Source organism: Heterocephalus glaber, unplaced genomic scaffold (assembly GCF_053883595.1).
Source record: "Heterocephalus glaber isolate CG9 unplaced genomic scaffold, H.glaber_assembly_v1.0 deba00001760, whole genome shotgun sequence".
Classification (NCBI taxonomy): domain Eukaryota; kingdom Metazoa; phylum Chordata; class Mammalia; order Rodentia; family Bathyergidae; genus Heterocephalus; species Heterocephalus glaber.
The window spans coordinates 5,335,854-5,354,119 of record NW_028258457.1 but is presented as its reverse complement, the minus strand read 5'-3'; the positions used below and the strand labels follow the sequence as shown (position 1 = coordinate 5,354,119).

General features: G+C 49.4%; 1 protein-coding gene across 6 annotated transcripts in view; it reads right to left on the bottom strand.

Annotated features, from left to right (window-relative positions):
* Gng7 (G protein subunit gamma 7) overlaps window positions 1-18,266 on the bottom strand; it is a 110,454-nt gene that overhangs the window by 35,767 nt on the left and 56,421 nt on the right. Inside the window, exon 1 of one of the 6 annotated variants that reach the window (XM_013065964.3) lies at window positions 18,024-18,203. The exons of the other annotated variants lie outside the window; for them this stretch is intronic. The gene's annotated coding sequence lies outside the window, so the exon portion shown is untranslated. Of the gene's footprint in view, window positions 1-18,023; window positions 18,204-18,266 lie in introns of those variants that run through there. 6 annotated transcript variants of the gene reach the window in all.

Below are 18,266 nucleotides of genomic sequence, written 5' to 3'. Positions count from 1 at the left end.
CTCCACTTGAGCCCGTGCCAGTGGATTCGGCTCCTGTCCACTGAGGCCAGGCCTGAGGTGCTTCCTGCTTGGAGATGTCAGCCCCGCCAGCCAGGCTGGCCCCCATGGTGTCACTGTGTCCCTGGCTCAGGGGACCGAGGTGGCAGCTGGGTGATGGATGCACGCTTGGCACCAGCCAGAGCCCTCTCAGGGTAAGGGGTGGCAGGTGCACGGTGGAGGTCACAGGGCAGTGCAGGGACGTGCTGGGGCCGGCGCACAGGCGGGTTCCGCCTGCTTCAGTCTGCAAGTGTTTACAGTAAGGGGGCGGGGGCAGTGGGGACGGCCACAGGCCACCACCCGTCACCCTCCTGGGGACTCAGGGGCTCAAACCGCAGCTGGGCGGGGATGCTACAGGGAGCAGGTGGCAAGCAGGTGGGGGGTCTGTGTTCCCGAAGGCAGGTGCCTTTCTGGTCAGCATGCAAATGACAGGCGTGATTGTCCCACCTGGGAATTCTGAGTGCCCTGGGGCCGTTACCACCAAGTGCCACAAAGGGGATGGGGTGGCCCTTAAAACTGCACACATTCGCTCCCTCTCATTCGAGAGCCCAGGAGTCTGAGAACAGGGTCTGTGGGGGCCAAGTGCCCTCCAGAGGCTGAGGGGGCCTTCCTGGCCCTCCCAGGCCTCCAGCCCAGGCAGCCTTCACCCTGTCCCCTGCACTCCACTTCGGATCCCAGACCCCACTCAGCACAGGCTCATCCCAGACGAGCAGAGTGGATTCGGAGACCTGCATGGCAGCTGAGGGGCCGATGCCCAGCCCCAGACATTGGCAGGTGTTGCTTTCTCACTGCCCCTCCTTGGAGAGAAGGGATGCATGGGCCCCTGCAGCTCACCAGTCATTCCTCATCCTTCCCCGAGGTCAGGACAGAGAAGGATCAGCCACACACAAGCCCCCCAACTTGGGCTGGGTCCCTCAGCTTCACAGAGCTGCAGGATCAGGACTGAACCCTGACGTGGCATAAGGTGCAGGCTCCCCTGAAGGTGGCATAGCTTTGTGGATTGATGTCGAAGTTGTCACCTGTAAGATGCGGCCAGTTCCCAGTGGCTGAGGAAGAGGGAAGGCCTAGGAGCCATGGGAAGGCACGGAGTGGAAATGCCTGTGGGGCCAGGGTGTGGCCCAGGCCACGCTGGGCACCTGGATGTGAATGAGCCCTGTACTCAGTCAATAGTATGGCAGCAAAGTCAGCTTCCTGTTTTGTTTTTGTTTTTATGAAACAAGGTCTGGCCTTGAACTCATTGTGTAGCCCAGAACTTATAGAGATCCTCCTGCCTCAGCCTCCCAAGTGCTGGGATTACAAGCATGTGCCACCACACCTGGTTTCAAAATACATTTCTACTAAATGCCTAGACCTTTAGCATTGTAAGGTAGAAAAATCAGTATGTTGGACCATCATATATCAGAGAGAAACATACACATACACACACACAACCATACATGTTTGTATGCATATATCAAATAATCAAATGACAGAAAGACAGACAGACAGAGACAGAGACTAAAGAAAATGGAAGAATTATAAACCGTGGCACATTTGAGCAGAAAGTATGTGGTTCTCCTTCTGCTACAGTGGACCCTTGACTTACAAACTCAATTCATTCCCAAAGGCTGGTTGTAATTCAAGTTGGTCAGTTGCCTTCAAAGTCTCTCTCCTGTATAATTTTAGGCCACACTTTCTTCCAGGCAGATCTCAGTGTCCTTAGAGAGACATTGGCCCAGGATTTCTCAATTAACCCCACACAGGAAAGGATGTTGTAATATTTCTTCCAGAACTCTGTAAGGGTTTAAGCTATATCTGAGGCCATCTGGAAGCATAAGTGGCCAGCATTCAAGATGTAACTCAAGACTTTGTTTGGAAATTAAAACTAAAAGTCCGTTTGTAACCCATGTTGTTCGTATATCAGCCCAGTTGTAACTTGAAGGTCTACTGTATTTTTTAATCTTTCTGATAATTTTGAAACAATACGGAAAAGAGAGGAGGATAGCCAGGAGACATGGTAGCATGGTTATCTCCACACTGGCTGACACCCCGGCCTTTTTTACTACTCTACTCTGAGACAGGTCTCACTCACCGTTCAGGCTGACCTCAGACCTGTGATCCTCCTGCCTCAGCCTCCTGAATGTCTGGGATCACAGGTGTGTACCACAGCGCCCAGTGTCTGAATACTTTACAACAAGGTGCCCGTATTACATTTATAAACAGAAGCTTTATATAAACTTTCTTTTGATTTTCTCAAAACCTGACCTTCCGTGCCCTTTATCGGGGGTGGAGCTGGGGTTGGCCAGGCGTGGGGGCTCCCAGCCCTGCGAGAGACCGGGCACAGGGCGGCACCATCCCGGCTGTGAGGCCTCTGTTGGTGCCTCATTCCCACACTCCGGGCGGTGCTCAGGGGCCTGATGAATTTCCCATCTGCTCAGCAGCCCATAAATGTGGGAGGGTGGCCGGCAGGAGTCTGGGCTGGTGGGGAGAGAGTTGTCAGACAGCTATGCTCACGGGCGCCTTGATGTCTTTCTCAAATAGGAGAGAACACAACTCCCCCCCCCCCCCACCTCCTCACCTTTTCTCCTTTCGTGTCCTGGGGATGGAACCCAGGGCCTCTGCACTGAGTGACACGTCCAGGCCTTTTTATTTTTTATTTCGAGATAGTCTCGAATCTTCAGTTGTGACACTCACTAATGTCCCCAGACCCTCCCAGGGTCCCTGGGGGCACCAGATCACAAGGCTTTCCTGTGGCCCCATGTCTTGGGGTGAAGACAGGTGGGAGACACTTCCTGAGAGCCAGTTTAGAATCCACTTGGAACCCTGGCGTGGTGGTGCAGACCTGAGATCCAAGCACTCTGATGGCTGAGGCAGGAGCATTGCTGCAAGTTCGAGGCCAGCCTGGCTACATAGTGAGTTCAAGGCCAGCCTGAACTGCATAAGACCCTGTCTCAAAACAAAAACAAAAACCCCCACCCAACAAGAATCTCTACTCACACCAAACGATCTCCAGCTGGAGACGGTGTTTCTCCTGACACTTGACCTCTCCTAACCTCCCCACGTCCTGACTCTGCCTGGAAAATCAGGGCTCCCACATGCCTTCAGTCCGCAGACAGACAGACGGCCCCTCCACGGTGACCTCTGATGGGAATCCCAGCTGCAGAAGCAGGGCTGCCAGGCCTGGGAAAGACCACCGCACCCTACACCCGAAGCCGTCAGATCTGACACTGCCCGGGAACAGCGGAGAGGGGAACACGGGTGCCCCCACCAAGACCCGGGGCAGAGGGGCCGCACAGCGGGGACCTCAAGGGGCGCATTGGTAGTCGCTGCCAGGAGAGAAGGGGCGAGCTGGGGCCTCAGGCTCCCGTGCCCTGGTGGGTGCCTGGGGTGCAGGGAGGGCGTCCCAGGTCCGGGAGGGTGACGGCTCCATGGCCCCTGCCCAGCACCTGCTCAGGGGTTCCCCACTCAGCACCAGGGACTGGGCCCGGCCAACTCTAGGGGCGTCTTGGGCATTGCAGCACTGAGCAGCATGCCTGGCCTCTGCCCGCTCCAGGCCAGGAGCTCCCCTGCGCAACTGTCACAGATGTCCCCGGACACCACCCAGGGTCCCTGGGGGCAGAGCCAGCCCCCCCAAGTTGGGAGCTCCCTGGGTCAGGGGAACCCATAGACCCCGAGAGCCCCTGCAGCCCTGCGATCACCGCCCTGCTGAGATCCTAGGCCAGTGCCCGCAGTGACATCCATACTTGGAGTGGGAAGCACAAAGTCCTGGGAGTCGGGTCCTCTGGTCACTGAGGGTCACTGGGCCCTCAGGATGTGTTCTGCTGCCTGCTGGGAGCAGGGATCAGATTTATTTTTTCCAAATAATGAATACAGAGTCCTTCCCTGGATGCTGTGCAAAGATGTGGGGCTGGGTCCTTCCCCTAAGTGTCCATCGGGGGCTGCATGGATAAAGGGGATGCCACAGTGGAGTACTATTCAGCCATAAAAAGAATGAAACCCTCTCACTTGCAATAACATGGGTGGAACTGGCAGACATTGTGTTGAGTGAAATAACCCAGGCACAGAAAGACAAATACTGCCTGATCTCACCCCTACCAGTATGGAGAACATAAAAAATTTGACCTCCTGCAGAAGCTGAGAGTAGAACAGTAGTTACCATGGGTAGGGAGTACAGAAGGGAAGAGGAGGTAGCGACAGACTGATCAGGGGACTATGTTACAGTTAGATAGGAGCAGGAAGTTCTGGTGTAGCCTAGATGGCAGCACACAACTGCAATCCCAGCAGTCTGGAAGGCTGAGGCAGGAGGATTGCAAGTTCAAGCCCAGCCTGAACAATTTAGAGACTTCGCAAGACCTGTCTCAAAAAGGGGGTAGGGGTGGGCATGTAGCTCAGCAGGAAGGGGTGCAGAGGGCCCCCTAAACTCACCCCACCTGCTGGCCTCACATTGACAGTATGGTTCCTGGTGGAGGACTCTCCAGGTCCCCGAATGTCACAGGTGGGGCCACCCAGCTGCTTGGAAGCAACCAGAAATGCTCCGGAGTTACAGGCTTGCCGGCGTGTGGCCTCAGGGCAGAAGGGTCCAGCACCCAGGGCCACTGCTGACTTGGGCCACTGTCCTCCTGAACTCCCCAAGGTACTTTTGGTTTTTAATTTCTGCTTGAAAAAAAACCAACAAACTTTGTATTCTGAAATAATTATAGCTTCACAGGAAGTTGAAAAAAAAAAGCCAGATAGGCAGTCCTAGAGAGTTCTCAGGTGTGTCCTTAAGGGTGACAGGTTGCATAATTACAGTTAATACCACAACTATTAACTATAGCTGTCTCAGAGGTTCCGGCGCCTGCCTCGAAAGCGCAAGGTCCCCAGTTCGATCTCCGGTACCAAAAAAAACCAACAAACCAATAGACATTTAGGGCTGGGGATTTAGCTCAGTGGTGCCACGCCTGCCTTGCAGGAGCAAGGTCCTGAGTTCCATCCCTAGTACCAGAAAAATAAAAATTTAAAAAATTTTAAAAATTGACATTTGTTCCTTTTTTTTTCTTTCACTCAGTCCCTTGAGATTTTTAAAATATCTTAATTCTTTTGATTCCTCTTCTGCTTTCCTCCCTTTCCCGTCATGCAGATCCCTTTGCCATTTGCAAAAGAACCCCCTATTTCCTATTGTCTCTCTTTTACTGTGTTTAAAAAATTGCCAGACATAGTGGTGCACACCTGTAATCCCAGCACTCAGGAGGCTGAGGCAGGAGGATTGCCATGAGTTGGAGGCCAGTCTGGGATACATAGTGAGTTCAAGGCCAGCCTCAACTAATAGCAAGACCCTGTCTCAAAAAATATACATATTATTTATGCTTTGGATTTCTAATATAAGATAAATAACGTGATATTGACACTTGAGTGTCTGATTATTTAACATTATGGTCTCAAGGTACATCCATTTTCCTACAAATGACTCAAATTTATTTTTCTTTATGGCAGAGTAGTACTCCATTGTGGGTAAATGCCATATATTCTTGGGGTTATTTTGGTACCAGGGATCAAACTTGGGTCCTTCCGCTTGCGAGGCAGGCAGCGGAACCACTGAGCTACATCCCAGCCCCTCTGCCATATATTCTTTACCCATTCATCTGTTGAAGGACATAAGGACCACTTCCAAAGTTTAGCATTATGAATTGTGCTACATGGATCGCTGTGATATGATGTCTCTAACTCGTTGGGACAGATACCTAGAAGGGGAATAGCTGGGTCAAATGGAATTTCTAGTTTTAGTTTTTTGAGGCCTCTCCACATTGATTTCCATAGTGGTTGTGCAAGTTTACATTCCCACCGGCAATGTTGAAGGGCTCCTTTTTCCCGTAGCCTCGCCAGCGCTTGGTATTTCTAGATGATAGCCGTTCTTTCTGGGGTAGATGGAATCCCAGTGTTGTTTTAATTTGCATCTCTCTAATGGCCAGCGATGTTGGGCCTTTTTCCTTCTATTTATAGACCACTGTACTTCCTTTTCTGAGAAATGTCTATTCATTTCAGTTGCCTATTTTTTGATTGGGTCTTTTATTTGGTTAGGTCTGATTTTTTTGAGTTCTTTGTAAATTCTAGATATTAGCCCTCTGGCAGAGAAGTAGCCAGTTCCCATTCAATAGGTTGTCGCTTCCTCTTGCTTCCCTCCCTGGGGCAGAAGCCTTTTAATTTGATGTGATCCTGTTTGTAGATTCTTGATGCTATATCTTGTGCAATCGGGGTTCTGTTTAGAAAGTCCTTTCCTGTGCCTGTATCTTCGAGAATTTTACCTACTTTTTTCTTCCAGCATATTAAGTGTTTCTGTTTTAATATTCCTGTCTCTGATCCAGTTTGATTTTGGTGCCTGGTGAGAGATGCGGGTTTAGAGTCCATCTTTTGTATGTGTGTAGGTTTCCCAGCACCATCTGTGAAGGAGGTTGCCTCTCCTCCAGTGTATGCTTTGTCCAAGATCGGATGACTGAATGTGCCTGGGGCTGTTTCTGCATCTTCTACTCTGTTCCACTCATCCACATATCGACAACAAACCCTTCCTTCCTTTCCCTTTGGCACTGGGAGGTTGAACCCAGGGCCTTTATAATGAGTTCCATCCCCAGTCCTTTTTAATTTTTTTCTTTTTTGAGACAGGGTCCCATTAAGTTGCCCAGGCTGGGCTGGAACTTGAAATTGTCCTGCCTTGGCCTTTCAGAGTGCTGGGCTGACAGCCGTGAGCCACCTCACCCAGCTTGGACATTTACTTCTTTCAGTTCTGGAGGCTGGAAGTCTGAGACCAGGGTTCCAGGAGGGCTGGGGGGAACAAAGACTCTCTGCCTGGCTACTGGATGGCCACCTTAATGCTGCATCTTTGCATGGCCTGGAGAGCTCTGGTCTCTTCTTCTGAGGTTACCGATCCCCCCTGGGCTTTGGTCTCAGGAACTCATCCAAACTTAATCACACAGAGGCTCCCAAAGCCTCCTGTGTTCCAAGGCAGGGCCCCCAGGAGGGGACGGGACTGGAAGGTGCTATTCTCATAGAGGATTCATCCAATGACAAGTTCCTAGCTCAGTGGGGCAGGAGTTGGCCACAGGTGGAGGACGTGGGTCCCTGGGCCTGTGGAGGGGACATTTCTCCACGTGTCTCTTCCCATCCCTCTGCTTCCTGGCTGACGGAGGGGGAGCAGCTCCACTCCTCCACACCCTTCTGCCACGATGTTTCTGCCTTGCAGCTGCTGACCATGGACTGACACCTCAGAGATCATGAGCCAGAATCAACCTTTCCTCTTTAAAGTTGTATATGTCAGGGATTTGGTCCCAGTGAAGAAAAGCTGACCAGTGCGCCTTCCAGAGACTCCCTCTCCAAACACTACCCTGTTGGGGGACAGGAATTCAACAAGGAATTGGTGTGAGGGGCAGACATTCAGAGGGCAGGGGTGTGGCTCAATGGTGAGCACTTACCCAGCACACAGGGGGCCCTGGATTCCATCCCCACCACTAAAAAGAATTTAGTCTATAGCAACCAGGAAAAACTGACATCGTTGCAATCTTCAATGCTTAGAACTTATCAAAATGTCCCCAGGTATCTCAGGTATATGTGAACGTGTGTGTGTGTCTATAGTTCTATATAATTTTTTTGGTTTTGGTTTTTTGAGGCAGTATCTCCCTATGCAGTCCAGCCTGGCCTTGAACTTACTATGTATACTATGTAGCCCAGGCTGGCCTAAAACTCCCAGTGATCCTCCTGTCTCAGCCTCCCAAGGGCTGGGATTACAGGTGTGCACCACCATGCCTCCTTGTACATTTTTTAAAAAAATTATTTTTTTGGTACCAGAGATTGAACTCAGGACCTTATACTTGCGAGGCAGGCGCTGGAACCACTGAGCTAAATCCCTGGCTCCCTTGCACATTTTAAATCTAAACCATAATACACAAACACATCAACAGAATAAAAAACAAAACCCACACGGTCCTCTCAACCGATGCAGACAAAAACCCCACCTCTTTGGGGTGACTGTACTCCCTGACCCAGGAATGGAGGGGCACTCTCCCAACCAGGCTCCAAGCAGAAGCACAGCCCATGACTACAAGCGCACCACACAGCAGATGACGGGATGCTTAGGGCCAGGGATTTAGCTCCGTGGTACTGCACCTGCCTCGCAACTACAAGGTCCTGAGTTCGATCCTCTGTACCCCCCCAAAAAGACAAGATGCTTATCAATAATACCATGTCTGGGCTGGGGATTTAGCTCAGTGGTTTCGCTGCCTGCTGCACAAGCGCAAGGACCTGAGTTCAATCCCCGGTACCAAAAAAAACCCCAAACATGTCTGCACAAACACAAAGCAAGGTGCAATGGTGCACACCTGTAATCCCAGTGACTTGGAAGGCTGAGGCAGGAAGATCCCAAATTCGAGACCAACCTGGGCAACTTAGTGAGACTCTGTCTCTAAATAAAAAATAAAAAGTGCTAGGAGCGTGGCTCAGTGGTGAGTGGTTGCCTAGCATGTGCAAGGCCCTGGGTTCCATCCCTAGTAGTGGAAATAAAAGTCCCCACTTGCTAGCAGGAAAGATGGGGAAGGAAGTGGGACCCGCCTCTCTGTTTGCAAAGGCCCAAGCCAGGCTGCTGCCTGTGCAACCCCACCATGGTTCCAGGCAGCAGCCCTGTTCCTCAGTCTGGCGGGGTCACAGGGGCTGGGACTGGGACTGCCTGCCCTGCCCACCCTCCTGGCTCCCCTGGAGACCACATGAGACAACAAAGATAATTTTGGGCTCTGCAAAGGGACAGGTAGTAAACAGGCCTGCAAGGCATGTCATGAGCTTTGTTGTTCTTCTAAAGTCAACAGCTGGAGAACTGCAAAGCACCGGCAGGGTGGTCAAAGGGCTGCTCGGAAAAGGACAGGATCCCAGCTGAACGCCAGCCCTGGCGACCTTCTCAAGTCTGGGCCATATTTCTTCTCCATCCTCCTCTGACCTTCGCTCCGAGTTGCCCGCTGACGCATCTGTGCTTGGCCGAGCTGTGGGAACTACAAACTCCATGACCAGCCCTGGTCTCAGCACTCAGAGAACTCAGCCCCAAGACAGTTGTTCACGCCACATACTGCACCAGCTGCTTTTCCCTGCCAGCCTCTGGTGTGGCTCCCTGAACAGCTTCAGCCTCCCTGTTTGAATCTGTTCCCCTTCTCCACATCCAGGTGAGGGGCACAGGAAGGACAACGGAGTACACTGAGTGCTGCTGGGGTCTCTATACCACAAGTGGCACCACGTGCATGGCCATTTAAAACTGTACCAGGCCGGGCATGGTGGTGCATATCTGTTTTCCCAGCACTCGGGAGGCTGAGGCAGGAGGATTGCTGTGAGTTCAAGGCTAGCCTGGGTTGCATAATGAGATCCTGCCTCAAAATCCCACCTTCCCCCCACAAACTGCACCAAATATATGGTGCAGCATGGAGGGTCCCTGAGGACGCCATGGTCAGTGAGAGACGCCAGACAGAGAGGACACAGGGTGGGCTCCGTGGACAGGAAACGGCCAGGACAGGTGACTCCAGAGACAAGAAGTGGACTCGGGGTGCTGGGGCTGGGAAGGAGATGGGGGACTGTTCATGTGACAGGGCTTGCTTTTGGGGTGATGGGAATGTTCTAAAATTGATAGTGGTGATGATTGTACAACCCTTGAATGTTCTAAAATCCACTGAACTACACACTTAAAATGGGTGAATTTTAGAGTATATAAATTTTATCTCAACCAAGGTGTTAGAAAATAAACCATAGGTGGGCCGGGGATTTAGCTCAGTGGTTCCGCCACCTGCCTTGTAAGGGCAAGGTCCTGAGCTTGATCCCTGGTTCCAAAAAAAAAAAAAAACTTGTATCTGAAAATAAACCATAGGTTACATTATCAAGAGATGGAGCCCTTCATCCAAATGGATTTTTTTTCAAATGAATCAGTTGTTAAAAGCATCATTTAAAAAAAAAATATCACTCAGGTGGCTGAGGCAGGAGGATCAAAAGTTCAAGCCCAGTCTGGGCCACTTAGGAAGACCTGTTTCAAAGTTAAAAATAAAAAGGGCTAGGGATGGAGCTCAGTGCAAAGGCCCTGGGTTCAAACAGAACAAGTAAGGAAAGTGGGAGACCAGTTTTCAAATTCCAATTTCTCATTTCCCCAAATTTTATACATGAGGAAATTAGGATACAGAAGTTATGTGAATTAAATTTCAGTGAAGTTGACATCTATGTTTGTATTTCTATCTATCCACCAACTCACCCATCCATCCATCCATCCATCCACCAACCCATCCATACATACACACTGGAAATGGCAGAACTGCTACTAGAATCCAGGAGTTGCGAATCCTGGTCCAATACTCTCCTTATTCCTTTAAAAATGTCAATACGTATTTTTTTCCCAGCGTGGACACTGCAAGCACGTGATTCCCTGGTAACCTAGCAACTCAGCATCTCCTGAGAGCCTCACAGACACCTCCTCCATGGGCAGGCTCAGCTGTAGACAAGCGGGCCACACGCCAGAGCCACATGAACTGACCAGTGGGGGCTAAAATTAATCACCCTCCTTGGCGTTTCTTACGAGGTTTGTAAGGGATACTCCTACATGCAGGCGATATTTGCTGACATGTTCCCTGTGTCCCCTCCTGTAAGACGCCAGCGACACTGCAGGGCATTTGCAGGCTCTGACCTCTGCACCCTACAGATTGAGAGGGCTGTTGTAGCCTACAGGCATCTCCAAGAGCCAGTACAGGCTGGGTAACTTCAGGGCAAACCTTGCCTGACCTTTGGTATTTTCAAGGTTTTCTAGTATCTCTAGTATTTGTAATGGGGGGGGGTATTTTTTGTTGGTTTTTATTTTTTTGAGACAGGGTCTCACTATGTATTCCAGATGGGCTTGAACTCACTATGTAGCTCAGGCTGGCCTTCAACTTGCTGCCATCCTCCTGCCTCGGCCTCTCAGTGCTGGGATGTAAATTTGGAAGGTCATCAATGACTAACAGAAATTCAAATGCAAACTTCCCTTTGACTCTGCATTTCATCTTTTAGGAATTTACTCCCTGAACTCTTGAGACACATTCATAAAGTTATGTAGACAATAATGCTTTTGTTATATTATTAATGTATGCAGGAAAAACAGAAATATTAGCAGTGTATCCTTTAAATAATTCTGCTATATCTATATACAGGAGTACCCTCATTACAAAGGATGAGCCAAGTGTGGTGGTGCACATATGTAATCCCAGCACTTGAGAGGCTGAGGCAGGAGGATTACCACAAATGTGAGGCCAGCCTAGGCTAGAGTGAATTCAAGGCCAGCTGAACTACATAGCAAGACCCTGTCTCCAACAAAACAAAAGGATGAAGCAGGGTAACTGCTGATTTAAAACAAAACAAAACAATTAAAAAATTTTAAATTGGACACAGTAGCATATGTCTGTAATCCCAGCTACTCAGGAGGCTGAGGCAGGAGGATCACCAAGTTTGAGCCCAGCCTGGGCAACTTAGCGAGAACCTGTCATAAAATAAAAAATAAAAAGGGGTGGGGCCGGGGAATTTAGCTCAGTGGTGCTGCTGCCTGCTTCACAAGTTCAAGGTCCTAAGTCCCATCCCCGGTACAAAAAAATAAAATATAAATAAAATAAAAAGGGGTAAGGGTGTAGCTCAGCACTCCCTGGGTTCAATCCCCAGGATCCCCAGTCAAAAAAACAAGAACAAAAACAAAAAAACCCATTAACGGCAGAGAAGTATGGCTATCACATTTTTAAAAAAGTTTTCTCTTGGCCGGGGATTTAGCACAGTGGTTTCGCCGCCTGCTGCACAAGCACAAGGACCTGAGTTCGATCCCTGGTACCAAAAAATAAAAAATAAATTAAAAAAGTTTTCTCTTTGTCATAGAATTCCTGCTTCTTACAATATGACAGACGAACTAAGCAAGAAGGGCTCAAGAAAACCAATACCCTTTCCTCCCGTCAGCGGAAAAACACACACACACACACACACACACATGCACGCAGGACAAAACAGCACAGACTAAAAGCTTGAGAGGATCAAGCGCAGAGCGCCAGGAGAGACCACCCAAGCTCACGGTAAGGGAGTTGCTGGGCTCGCCCTAAAAGGCTTGATTTATTTATTTTTTTCAGTATGTACTGGGGGTGGGAGTTGGGCTTCTGCACTGAGCTACACCCTCAACCCACTTTCTCTTTTTTTTCTTTCCTTCTTTCCTTCTTTTTGGATTTTTTTGAGACAGGGTCTCAATATGTACCCCAGGCTGGCCTCGAACCTGCAGTGATCTTCCTGCCTCAGCCTGCTGAGTGCTGGGATGACAGGCATGCACCACCATGCCCAGCTGCATTCTTTTTTGCTCTGGCTCTTAATCACGATTCATATCATTGCATCTCCTTGCCATCTGCAAATGTATTTCTTTTCTTTTTTTTTGTACCAGAGAGGGAACTCAGGACCTTTCGTTTGCAAGGCAGGCACAGTGCCACTGAGCTAAATCCCCAACCCATGCAAATGTATTTCCAGTGCTCAAAGCAGTCATGTGATGAGATTCAAGGTGGTACAGTCCCTGCTCAGTATCTGGGGATTGCTTCTGGGATCCCCAAAGATACTAAAATCCACGGATGTTAAATCCTTAGATAACATGCCATAGGCTGGGCCTGGTAGAGCACGCCTGTCTTTTCAGCACTGGGGAGGCTGAGGCAAGAGGATCACAAGTTCCAGCCCAGCCTGGGAAACTTCGTGAGACCTGGTCTCAAAATAAAATATAAAAGGGCTGGGGTTGTAGAGCATTTGCTACCTGAGGCCCTGAGTTCCATTGCCAGCACTGTATAAAATGAAAAACTCTATGATACATAAACATTTATATAATATTCAAAAGCCCTACGGGGCTGGGGATGTAGCTCAATGGCACTGCACCTGCCTTGAAAGTGCAAGGACCTGAGTTTGATCCCTGGTACCAAAAAATAACAACAACAACAACAACAAAAACCTAAAAAACTTGGTTGCTTTGCCACTCTGCCCGCTGTGTACTGTTCTCTGCAATGCCACCCTGCCTCAGAGCCAGCCAATTATGGACTAAAACCTCTACGAACTGTGAGCTAAATAAACCTTTTCTCCTTTTAAAAAAAAAAGCCCTATGAGACATACAAACATATAATATTGCTACACATGCACCTTTTATCAAATGAACCAGATATCTGATGTCTCTAAATCCATTCCAATCATTATTTTAGTTTTGATGAGCAGTTTGTAAAAGAAGGCTGAAAATGGACATGATCATGTGGAAAAAAAAATGTCTGAAAGCCGGTCGTGGTGGCCCACACCTGCAGTGCCAGCATTCAGGAGGCTGAGGCAGGAGGATCACGAGTTTGAGGCCAGCCTGAGCTACATAGCGAGACTCTGTCTCAAAACAAACAAAAAGGGCCGGGGATTTAGCTCAGTGGTTTCGCTGCCTGCTGCGCAAGTGCAAGGACCTGAGTTTGATCTCCAGTCCCCAAAAAACCAAAAAACAAAACAAAAAAAACAAACAAAAAGTTGGAGCCCATTCTGACTTACAGTGAGCCAATGTTACTTCTGCAATATTTTTTAAGGTTAAGAAATTGAGTAACTCCCAGCTCACATCAAGCTAGAAAAAAGCATAGTGTTTGGAAGCAGCTCCAGAAACTGGAAAGCTCCGTTTCTAGCATATAGTTCCCCTGGGCGGCGGCTCGATGAGGTCACCTAGCAGGGGTGGGGGCGCCTTGGGTGGGAAAGGCAGACGTCACCGTCACCGGGGAGGGGGGCCGTGCTTCCTGCAGTTGGTAGAGAGCGTCCTTGGCCACGAGCCTGGGGACCCTGCCTGGCGCCCCTGGTGCTACCTGAGCGCCCCCCGGGGCTGGGTCGTGACCTCCGAAGTCCCTGCCGCAGACACCCGCCCCCCCCCACCCCCGGTGTTTGCCTCCTGGAGGAGCCGGGTTTCCAGCGTGGTGGAGGAAAGACTACAGGGCTGACCCCTCCTCCTCCCAGCTGGCTACATGAGGCACAATAAATCCAGCGGGTTGCAGACTACTTGTGCTACTGTGGATGGAACCCAGGTCTTCACACTGAGCTCCATCCCCAGCCCTTTTTTTTTGAGACAAGGTCTTGCTAAGTCATAATTTGCCCAGGCTGGGCTGGAACTTGAAATCCTCCTGTCTCAGCCTCCCACAGTGCTGGGATGACAGGCGTGTGCTGCCCACACCCAGGAAGGACAGCAGGTTAAGGGCTTTCTGAACAGCTGGGAGCTCTGCTGATGGGCCTTGGGCCCAAGCTCTTACCAAAGTCCAGGACGAATGGGCAATTCTGCTAAGGCATCAAGTGATCGCTGTGCCCAGGTTTGGTTGGTAACATCACAGCTCAGAGACAGTCTGGAGGCGCAGGAAATGTCACACAAGTGCCCAGAAGGACAGAAACAAACTTCCTGCCATACAATCCAAGGATCTGCCTCACCTGCAGTTCTTAGATTCTGGGGGGCAGCAATCCTCTAGACAGAGTTCCCCTCACCACTGGGGAAAAGGGCTGGGTGTGGTGGAGCACACCTATCATCCCGGCACCCTTCCAGGCCAAGGCAGGATGATCTCAAATTGGAGCCCAGCCTGGGCAATTTAGCAAAACCCTATCTCCAAATAAAAAAGGTCAGATGTAGCTCAGTGCAAAGGCCCTGGGGTCCATCTCCAGTACTGGATGCAGAAGACCCACTAAGCATTGTGCAAGTAATAAAGTCTGTTCTTTTTCTCATTTTATGGCTGGTGGAATAATTCCCATCTGCAGCCTCCAGATGCCTAATTACTTTGGAAGCATTTGGGCAGAACTTTAGAGAAATGAGCAGTAAGTGAGTGGGAATGTGGTCATGACAGCAATAACACTGAAAATAGTCTCTTCTCCTCAAAGCCAAGCTTCCTGATCCATCTTTTGGATCTTCAGTTTTCCCCAACCTCGCTGTGAATGTTCTTTTTTGGTACTGGGGATCGAACTTGGGTCCTTGTGCTTGCGCAGCAGGCGGCGAAACCACTGAGCTAAATCCCCGGCCTCTCTGTGAATGTTCTTAATGCACTTTCGATAGGATTCAATTTGGGAAAATTGAGATAACTGCAATCAGGAGGTGCCCGTTGCATTTCGGAGGCTGGAGGGTTGAAGGTGAGTGTCACAGTGTGAGTGTCAATGCCATAACCTCTACCATCAAAAGCTGGATGACAATAAAACACAAAGAAGGCTTTTGGACAGAGTGGAGAATTCTACCTGGCATTCTGCAATTCTATTCACAGGGTGTGCACCCAGAGAGAGATGGGAGATGCAACTTACAGTTCGTTCGTTTACCTACCATTCTGCGATGGCACTCACAGGGTGCACACCTGCAGCGAGATGGGAGATGCAACTCACAATTCCTTCATTCAGTCTATCTCAAAAACGCTAAGTGAAAAGCTCTCCAGTGGGTAATGCTATTTCTATCACTATTTTCAAACACATGGCTTCTACCTGCAAGCCATCTGCTTCTGCAGGTGACAGTACAGTGGACTCTTCCAAAATTGGCTAAATTGGAGGAACCACCTTCTAGCAGCAAAGAGGTGGGAGGCTCCAGTTCCCACACAAACCCAACTGCCATGCATCACTGGCTGTGGGACCTTAGGAAAGTGATTTTGAATCTGTTTTCTGGCTTTTCATCTGTAAAAGAAGCAAGTGGTTACATTTGCCTCAAAAGGTAGATGAAGAATCAAGATGAGGGAGATTCTTGAAATTATTATTTGGTGCTGGTGATTCTGAGTTTTTGGTTTCAGGACCCACTGACACTCTGAGAAAAAAATTCCTGAGGCTGTATGTTTCATAAAATGTCACAGTCACACACACATGTAAAACCAGTGAAATCCAGATGAATTCCATGCACTGTTCCAGTCAGCCTCCTGGATTTGCACTAGTACCATAGTTGTGTAAGACACTTTGTGGAGGGGCCACTGGGGCCTCCTTATAGATTTCCTTGCTATTACCTGTAAACCTATAATACAAAAAAAAATTTTTTTAATCCACATATAGGCAAAATCTTAGATCTGACACCAAAAGCACAAGCAACATGATAAAAATGGGTAAATCAGATTTCATCAAAATGAAATCTTTTATGCTTCAAAGGATGACCACAAGAAAGTAAAGAGATTCCCCACAGAACGGGGGAAGGATTTGCAAATCAAATGTAGCTCTGGACCATATGAAGAAGTCTCATAACTCAACAATAAAGAGACAAACACCAGGATTTGAAAAAGAGCAAAGGATATGAAAAGACATTTCTCCAGAGAAGATACACAAATGGCTAAGAATCAGAGGAAAAGCTGCTTGGTGTCATGGGGCACTGGGCAAAGGCAAATCGAAACCATGGGAGACACTGCTTCACACATATCAGCATGGGTATCACCAAAGCAACAGAAAATAAAAAAGCATCAGCCAGGATGTGGCAAAACTAGAGCTGGTGGGGACAGAAAATGATACAGCTGATTGAAAAATGGCCTGACAATTCTTCAAGGGCTTAAGCAGCGAGTAGCCCTAGGACTAGGAATTCCACTCCCAGGAATCTGCCCAAGAGCAATGACAACATGAGGAGGAATGTTCATGACAGCATCAGTCTGAGTAAGTGGAAAGAACCCAAGTGTCCATCAATGGGCAGATAGACACACAGCAACATCCATCCTTCCATCCACACGCTGGAATATCACTCAGCCAGGAAGAGGGATGAGGCCGAGACACTCGCCACAGCGTGGAAGGACCCTGAGGACGCCGTGCTCAGTGAGAGACGGGCAGACACAGAGAACAGAGCATGGGCTCCACGGACAGGAAACGCCCAGGACATGTGACTCCAGAGACAGGAAGTGGACTTGGGGGTGCCAGGGCTGGAAAGGAGATGGGGTGACTGCTATGGAGATGGATAGGGCTTCCTTCTGGGGTGATGGAATGTTCTGGAACTAAAAAAAAGCCATTTCATTGTATACTTTAAGTGAATTGCATGATATGTATTTCAATAAAGCTATTCTATCAAAGTGTATATCCTATGTAGATATAATAATAAAAGCTACTGAGTGCCCCAAACTGCTTGTGTTTACCCTAGGTTCTAGGTATAATCCCACCGAATATTAATGTAATCCATTAAATGGTAAAATAATATTTTTAAAAGCTAGGCATGGTGGTGCTCACCTGTAATCCCAGCACTTGGGAGGCTGAGGCAGGAGGATTACTGCAAGTTTAGGGCCAGCCTAGACTATATATTAGGTTCAAGGACAGCCTGGACTACATAGGGAGAGCCTGTCTCAAAATACAACAACAAAAATTTAATGGGACTACATTTTTAAAGGAAAAGTAACATAGTAATTTTTTTTGTAGTACTGGAGATTGAACCCAGGGGCCTTGCACTGTCTCATCCTCGCTCCTTTTAATTAACTTTGTATTTTGAGACAGGCTCTTTCCTCCTAAATTGCTAAATTGCCCTGGCTGGGCTCTAACCTTCAGTCCGCCTGGCTCAGCCTCCCAGAGTGCTAGGATTACAGCCATGCACCTCCATGCCTGGCCCTGACTCATCTTTTCATAAGGACATCAGAGCCAGGAATGGGGGCGCACGTTTGTAATCCCGACACTTGGAAGCTGAGGCAGGAGGATCTCAAGTTGGAGCCCAGCCTGGGCAACTGAGTGAGACCGTGTCTCAAAAGATACTGTAAAAGGGCCCGGGATTTAGCTCAGTGGTTCTGCCGCCTGCCCCGCAAGCGCAAGGTCCTCAGTTCCATCCACGGCTTCAAAAAAAAAACAACAACAAAAACCTGTAAAAAAGGCTGAGGGTGTGGCTCAGCATGAAGGCCCTGAGTTCAACGCCCAGGACTAAACATAATAATAGTAATAATAATAACAACAATAATAATAGCAGAACCCTAGGTGATTTTAAGCTCCCAGGAGTTGCAGCAGCTTTTTTGGAGGACCCCAGGGACGGAAGCCCCGGGGCTCCAAGAAGAGGCCGCAAGCCAGGCTTCAGGCCCTACCTCTGCGAAGGGCGAGAGCCGGACTCAGCCCCCGCCTGCCTTCGTGGTCCCTGGGAGTCGCCAGCCTGGGCGCAGCCCCAGCCGCACCGGCCTTTCCCAAGACTCCGGGGCCCAGGGCGCGGGGTGCGGGGCTGCGGGCTTGCGACCCCAGAGACGCTGGGCAATCGCAATCGTGCGCAGTCGCAATAGTGCCAGCGCGCGCCCAGGTCCAGGAGCTCAATTAACGCACGCGCGGACAGGGCA